The sequence below is a fragment of the Fundulus heteroclitus genome, unplaced genomic scaffold (assembly GCF_011125445.2).
Source record: "Fundulus heteroclitus isolate FHET01 unplaced genomic scaffold, MU-UCD_Fhet_4.1 scaffold_39, whole genome shotgun sequence".
In the NCBI taxonomy this organism is placed as follows: Eukaryota; Metazoa; Chordata; class Actinopteri; order Cyprinodontiformes; family Fundulidae; genus Fundulus; species Fundulus heteroclitus.
In genome coordinates this window covers 1,871,242-1,878,588 of record NW_023396803.1, presented here as the reverse complement: position 1 = coordinate 1,878,588, position 7,347 = coordinate 1,871,242, and positions in this window count along the sequence as shown.

Below are 7,347 nucleotides of genomic sequence, written 5' to 3'. Positions count from 1 at the left end.
CAATCTGAGTGTCCTTGTCGACCGTCTCAGGGGCGAATGCTGGAGGTTGATCCATTTGGACCCCCCCTCGAAGAACTCGGGTGCCAAGACAGGAGCGACAGGAGCCGAGGTGTCAGCCGCACCATTGCAGGAAGGAAGGGCTGGTTCTGTGGCTTGAGTAGTTACTGGTATTAGATTGACCTCTGAATATGCTTAATCACTGTACATCTCAACTGCCCATGCTTGACCAAAGATGTTTATGTCTGAGATGTCATTTTTCCTAATCCAAGTAATCCAAATGGCCCAATTTCACCAAACGCCATTGTTACATTTGCTACTGTTTTTTCCTATGTGAAGTTACCTTGAGTGAACCAGACAACTGCATTAATATATTTGTATACAACTAAAGTCAGCTAAAACAGTTAAAGTACATCTGCATGATTGTTTTCTTCCACCACTGTGAGGATGTATTCACATGTTTAACACCCGCAGAGTGATATGACATTCTGTTTTTAGGTGTAATAGAAAGACATCTTTGTAATAAAGCTAAGGGAACTATTGCTATAATGACTCTAAGGAACCTCACTTCAACAAAACAAAAAACCTTTAACAGTGAGACAGTGGGGGTGTTACATTCAGTTTGTTTTGCACAGAAAACACTGAAGTAATTTAATGCAGCATTCAGTTGAACAAACAGGAATATATACGTATGTGGTCATTCATATAAAGTTCTACCTGGCATCCACAGCTTATGTTTGGCCAACCATTTTATGGGCTAATGAATCAAGCTCCTCTGGTCAGAGTACCACAAACCAAACTTGTGGTCTGAAGCTTATATAGCTCCTTGCTTTTATATTTTACTCTAGTCACACTCTTGAGAGTGCATGTATTGGTTTTTGTGACTTTAGCATGAATCAAGTCAGAGTCTGAAATTTAAGTTACTATCTCTGTAGTGAAAGAAAAAAGTTAATAATTAAAATAATAAGTAAAATACAATATATAAATGTTTGGTAAGAAGTGCAAGTATGCATTTGAAATGCTTTTACAGGTAAAGACATACTTGGTCACGCTAAGAGGATCATTGTGCCATTAACATTTAACCTAACAACACGTTAATTTACCAATCAACCTCCAAAGAAGACAGAGGGTAAAGGCTGAAACAATAATGCATTTTCCAAATCATTGTTGCATAGTATGGTTAAGTCAGCTACAATGGGAAAAGAAGTCAAAGGAGAAGGTCTTATATGAACCACAGCTTATAAAGAACTGTTACATAAATCTTGGCCTTTGGCCTAAGACACTAGAGACTGAACAGTCCCATAAAATCTGAGAGAAACCTTCGTAATTCAATGCCCATCTGGCAGCCTTGACTCTACCTCTTGAAGCGTAAGAAAATGTAATTGCAAAAATAAATGGTGCAGATGGATTGAAACTTGCAGCCATGTAATTCATTTAAGCCTGTGGAGGAAATGAGGTCTTCCTGTCCAGAGAATTTGTTCAGTCCTCTGAAACAAGTGAAAAGCATTCAAGCTAGTTATTCTTAGAACAAATCTAATGATGAAGGTACAAGAGACAAATATTACAAAACTCAAAGGTTTCTTTTAGTTTTCCTACATGCGAGTGGAAAGAGAATGGCTGGCATAGAGAGCCAAGATATTTGTGAGAAGCAGAAAGGATTGCTGTCTATCTATGACATCTGTATTAGACAGAATGCTTTACAATCTTTCTTTAGAATTCAATTAAAACTTGATTTAGTTTGTTTATAAAGCACCAATTTTAATACGCCCCAAGATACTTTACAAAAAAGCCAGTTCAAAAGAATTATGCAGACAGATTCAAAGTGAACTAGAAAAAAAAGCACTTCTTGCAAAAATGCGGTTTAAATGCTATAAGCGGAATGATAAAAAAAGATAACCTTAGCAGAAAATGGTTGCTAAAACAAGAAACAACGGAATAAACCCTTATAAACACAGCTAAACTGTCAGCAGATCAATACAAACTGTAAGCTAACATTAATGTCAGCTGAAAACAAGCACAAATGTCCCATTGTATTCAAATGTAGCTGGTTTGCTTGAAAAACCTGAGCAGTCAAGGAGGTACTAAATAAAAATGTATGTAGTACACCTAAAGAATGAAGCTTGAATTGACTTATTTTTGAGCTGGACCAGTCGCAATTTGGTCCAGAAAATGCCACAAAAGTGCTAATTTTAGCCTTTAATGAATTTCCACAAAAAAAAAAAAGGTTTCCTTTTTTTTTCCTACAGGGCGGTCATCTTGGGTCAGACGACAGATCAGACATCTGCTGTCAAAATGAATAGGAGGCAGCTCAGATCTCATTTTAATCATATGTTCACAGTGATCGTGACCTTTCAGACAGATTACACATATTTATTCAGAACCAAAACTATTTAAACTGAAGTCAAACTGGATGAAAAATGTACACGCACTTACATATTTTGCGGTTACATCTTAATCTAATATACACACAAATTATACACACATAAATCTCTCTCTCTTTCTTCCTATACATATATATATATATATATATATATATATATATATATATATATTTATATTAGGGCTGGGCAAGTTAACGCGTTAATTTCGCGTTAACTCATTAGACTATTAACGGCGATATTTTCTTTAACGCGCATTATCGCATGTTGCTCACATGCTTTTATTTTGTGAAGGTCTGTTGCTGCGGTGTAGGGGTTTGAATCAGAACAGTAGGTGGCGATAATGCGCCAATAACCTCGGATTCAAAGAGTAAGAAAGGTGCTGGCCGGAAAAAAACAAAGCCGACATGCGGAAGGCGGTGTTTCCCGCAGGAATTTGCTTAAGCGAGGCGGTGAGTTGAACAAGTTTTGTGCGGAGCGGAGCGGGGTCTGCATCGACGCTGTCGGTGAAGTCGCTTCTGGCTTCAAAGTATCCATGTGTTTTTGCCTGTTTTTCCCTGCCATTCATTATATGCACGCGAGAAAGCAACAACAAAAAAACGCGTGTTAACGTCAAATGAACGCAAGCAACGCAAGCATATCGAGTTAGCAAGCATTTCAGTTCTTCCAGCATTGAATATGACAGAAACAAGTTAGTTGTAACCACTGCCAAGTTAAACTTTGGTATTGAACATAAAATGGTAATGCTGCTCCCTGCGGTTACCTCAGAAATTGCCTGTTTTTGGTAGATTTTTTCCTCATAAAGAGAATTCCCTGTCAGTGGCAATAAGCTTTAATTTATTATTATTGCTATTTTTTGTTTTACATGTTTAAGTTGAGCTTTACACTAAATATGCGTTACTGATAAGTGCTACAAATGTTACAACACTTTTGTTCATATGGCAGCAGAACATTAAAATAAAAGTGCTCTTTACACTACTTTTGAATTCATTCTTAGAGTTTGTAAAAACAATGCGATTAATCGCGATCAATCGCGATTAATCAGGCAAATTATGCGATTAATCGCGATTAAATATTTTAATCATTGCCCAGCCCTAATATATATATATATATATATATATATATATTAGTACTGTCAAACGATTAAAAATTTTAATAGCGATTAATCGCATAATGTCGATAGTTAACTCGAGATTAATCGCAATTAATCGCATATTTTATCCTTTTATTTCTGAAAGTGTAATAGCCTGTTTTGGCATTTTAATGTGCAATTTTGCAATAAATGACACTAATAAAATACATGCTTGTACAAAAAATATTTTTATTTTGTAATTTTTCAAGCACTTTTCAGAATTGGAAGGAAAACATTCTGGTGCCAAATGTTAAACTCTGGACTATAATGGCTAAGTGACTAACCATGACGCCCTGATGTTTACACAATGTGTAAACAAATGTGTAAATAAATACCTGTTTTCATGCCGATATATTTTTTTTGCCTCTTAAACAAAGCTAGACATGATATTATGCATAAAAATATAAATTAATAAAAATTGTACATTTCAATAAAGTCATAAGTTTTGTTCATTTCTTCACTCTCTCTCTCTCTCTCTCTCTCTCTCTCACACACACACACACACATCTAATTCTGAGCTTTCACACCAACAACAATACAGGTCATTTCAGTCTTACACTTTGCTTGCAACTGGGCAGGAGCTTAATACCCTGAATGAGATTGTTTAGCAACTGTTTAGTAACTCCAGGTCCTTCGTTTGGCAACGTGATTCATCCTTGGTTTGTCAAATACAGAGACAACAAATTAATAAGCATTAAAGTACGGTTTATGGGTTGGGTTTCTGCTATGTTATCAGCATATAAAAACTCATCTTCAGAACCAATCTCTGCTTAAAATGGTGATCTGCACCAAGTAATCTACTTTCAGCAGTTATCACCGGTTATTGCACCGTAAACTGCAGAAAATATGGGCAGAGTTGCTCTGTCTGCCTTTACTACCGTCAGCTCCTATGGCGGAGGGATAGTTCAGCTGGATACAAAGTGTGGGCAGTGCAGGCAGGTCTCATAATAACCGCTGTTTCGTCACTTATTTTAGAGCCCAAATAAGCGATTTCACTTTCAGAAACGTGCCCAAAAAAAAAAACGCAACCCGTGACTCATGAAATTTAGAAGCGCTTTTAGAAAAAAGAAGCCCAAAGTCGCATGTGTCCGAGGGTAAAAGAAACCCTTCGGGGCGGGTGTGTTTTGCTACAGTTTTCTATGTGGCTGCCGCAGTGGGTAGCACTGTTGCCTTGCAGCAAGAAGGTCCTGGGTTCGAGTACACCCCTGGGTCTTTCTGCATGGAGTTTGCATGTTCTCCCTGTGCATGCGTGGGTTCTCTCCGGGTACTCCAGCTTGGAGTCAAGTAAAAGTATAGTTACCTCTCCAAAATATGACTTTGGTAAAAGTCCAAGTCACTAACTGAAATGTTACTTGAGTAAAAGTCTTAAAGTATCTGAAATGTCTTGTACTTAAGTATGAAAATTACTGTAAAAATAAATGTATTCAAGTAATGTAATAAAAGTATAAGTAAAAAGTAAAACAAAGCAAATGCAGTTTGAATGACATTTTTTATATTTTGGTAAACTTTGAAAGTCAAATTCACTTAAAATAATATAAACAACCAAGTGTTGGAGAAATTTAGACCAAGTTTAGACAGAAAATACAACCTTTTTGTAAGCTTTCAGTTTTCCTCCTTCAAGTAAGGTCAGCGCTAAGCAACCAACACACAACCAAGTGCAGGCAAAGGGGGTGTATACTAAGAACATGGTTAAGTTATAAACCAGGCTTAGTTAACCTACAGGAAGCGGTAAACCTGCTGATAAATACACCTGCAGGCCGGCCAGCTGACAGCTTTGCGTAGAAATCTCTGTATTTTATACTGGATATTTTCAACCCATCTATTAGATTTAGTGCACTAGATGATCTTCATCAGAGAACAGCGAGCACTGCAGCCAGAATATGGCCTTTTTTTGACCTGCTGTATATTAGCCAGTCCCTAACAATTTTTTCCCTTCCATTGCAGGAGGTAGAATATGTTAGATACTTTGGGAATTCTCTGCCCTCTGAATCTCTGAGAAAGGCTTCCATTTTGCCATTAAACACACAACATTCATTCAATCAGAATCAGTCATTTTTGTTGGCCATAACGCAGGATCATTGAAATTAACGGTGTGATCCATCTCTGAGCGACTATGCTCAGACTATCCAATCAGGCAGCAAGCCCCTCCACCTGCACTGTCTCTGCTATCGCTAGGGATGGTTCTCTCTGACTCCTCGTTACAGAGGAGTGGACCAGTTTCGGTCCAATCTGCTGGCTTTAACGACCGCCCATTACTAAGGGGTGGACCTGTTTCTGTTGAATTTGCATGTTGTCTAAGCCCTTACAAGGCCTTTGTTTGGGCAGCAGTATAAAGCTTGGTACTCCACATTACTCCAGACTTTTTGAATTGAGAAAGCTTCCTGGAGAGGAAGCGAAACGTCTTCGACTACGGAAAACAAGTCCAGTTGTTTTGTTTTTTTACTTTTTTTTGGAATGACCATGACCTGGATGACTGAGAATCTTCACAAACAGATTGGTTGAATTGTATGACTGGCAAATCAAAGGTAGTACTAATAGAATGATGGCCACTCCCAGGTAAAAAAAAACCAAAACAAATCCGCTTCTAGTCCAGGCGGGCACGGCTGACTCAGCGGGCGGGCAGGTCGATGCCTCGCTTTTTTTGTAACGAGTAACTAAACCAAACATTAAAAATGTATCGGAGTAAAAGAATGCAATTAAGTTCGGAAATGTAGTGAAGTAAAAGTAAAAGTTACCAAAAAATGTTATACACGAGTATAAAGTACTCCAAAATACACTTAAGTACAGTAGTGAAGTATTTTTACTTTGTTACTATACAACACTGATCTACAGACAACAGCACTGATCTACATAGGAGCAAAACTATATACAGACAAGTGAGAGCAGAGGTGCCCATAACAGCATTTAAAAATTATATATTACAAACCGCAATCTGGGGGGAAAAAAATCAACAAAAACCTAACGCATCTTAGAATCAAATACATTACAAAATCATAGCAAAAACTGTAGAATATTTTACCCCCCTCCCCCACAAATCATGTCTATCCAGTAATTTAGGACCGTTTTGTTTGTTTTTGGTGTTTAATGTACTTTTCTCTACTTCCATCCCTGCTACCCATTAGCACATATTGTGTTTATGCCGGAAAAACTGTAACTGTAAAGCATGAGGATGATCTATCATAAAATCTTACTTGTGGAAGGTAATTCCCCAGGATCTGGTTCCTATTGTCCTTTTATTTGCGCACCCATAAGCAGAGTAAAAGTCGGGATTCCTGGGACGGAGCTCTGGAAGTTTGCTTACTTTCAATACAAAATCGAAATTATTTATTAAGTTAGACAATAATTTAATTCAATCAATTGGTCCCATGTAGCCCCTATAAGGGTGACGTTTTCAGTCAGTTGACTTATCTGGAAATCGGGTGAGAATTCACCGGATTCGGAGTGTCTGAAAACATATAGTACTTTTTCCTGAATTGACGTGTATTCTGTCTGACTGCAGCTAGGTCTGACCTAAGGTGGCCGCTCTGTCGGCATGCCTCTCACTCGAGGACGTGGCGTCTACGTATTCATGTCTGTGGTTAAAATACTTATGTCATGGTTTAAGTTTTGTCTGGCTTCTTTGTTATTTTGTAGTTCACTTAGCTCTCCCTTGCTCAGCTTTAGTCACTCCTCTGGACACTAATTAGTTTTCATTCCCGTCACCTGTCAGGCAGCAATTACCCCTGATCTCTTGCCACCTGTGTTCACCTCTTTATAAGACTCACCTCATCGCCGGTCCACAGCGTTCACTCCCGCTCAGTCTCTGCCAGAATCCTTGTCAGCTCAGTTTTTTGTTACAGT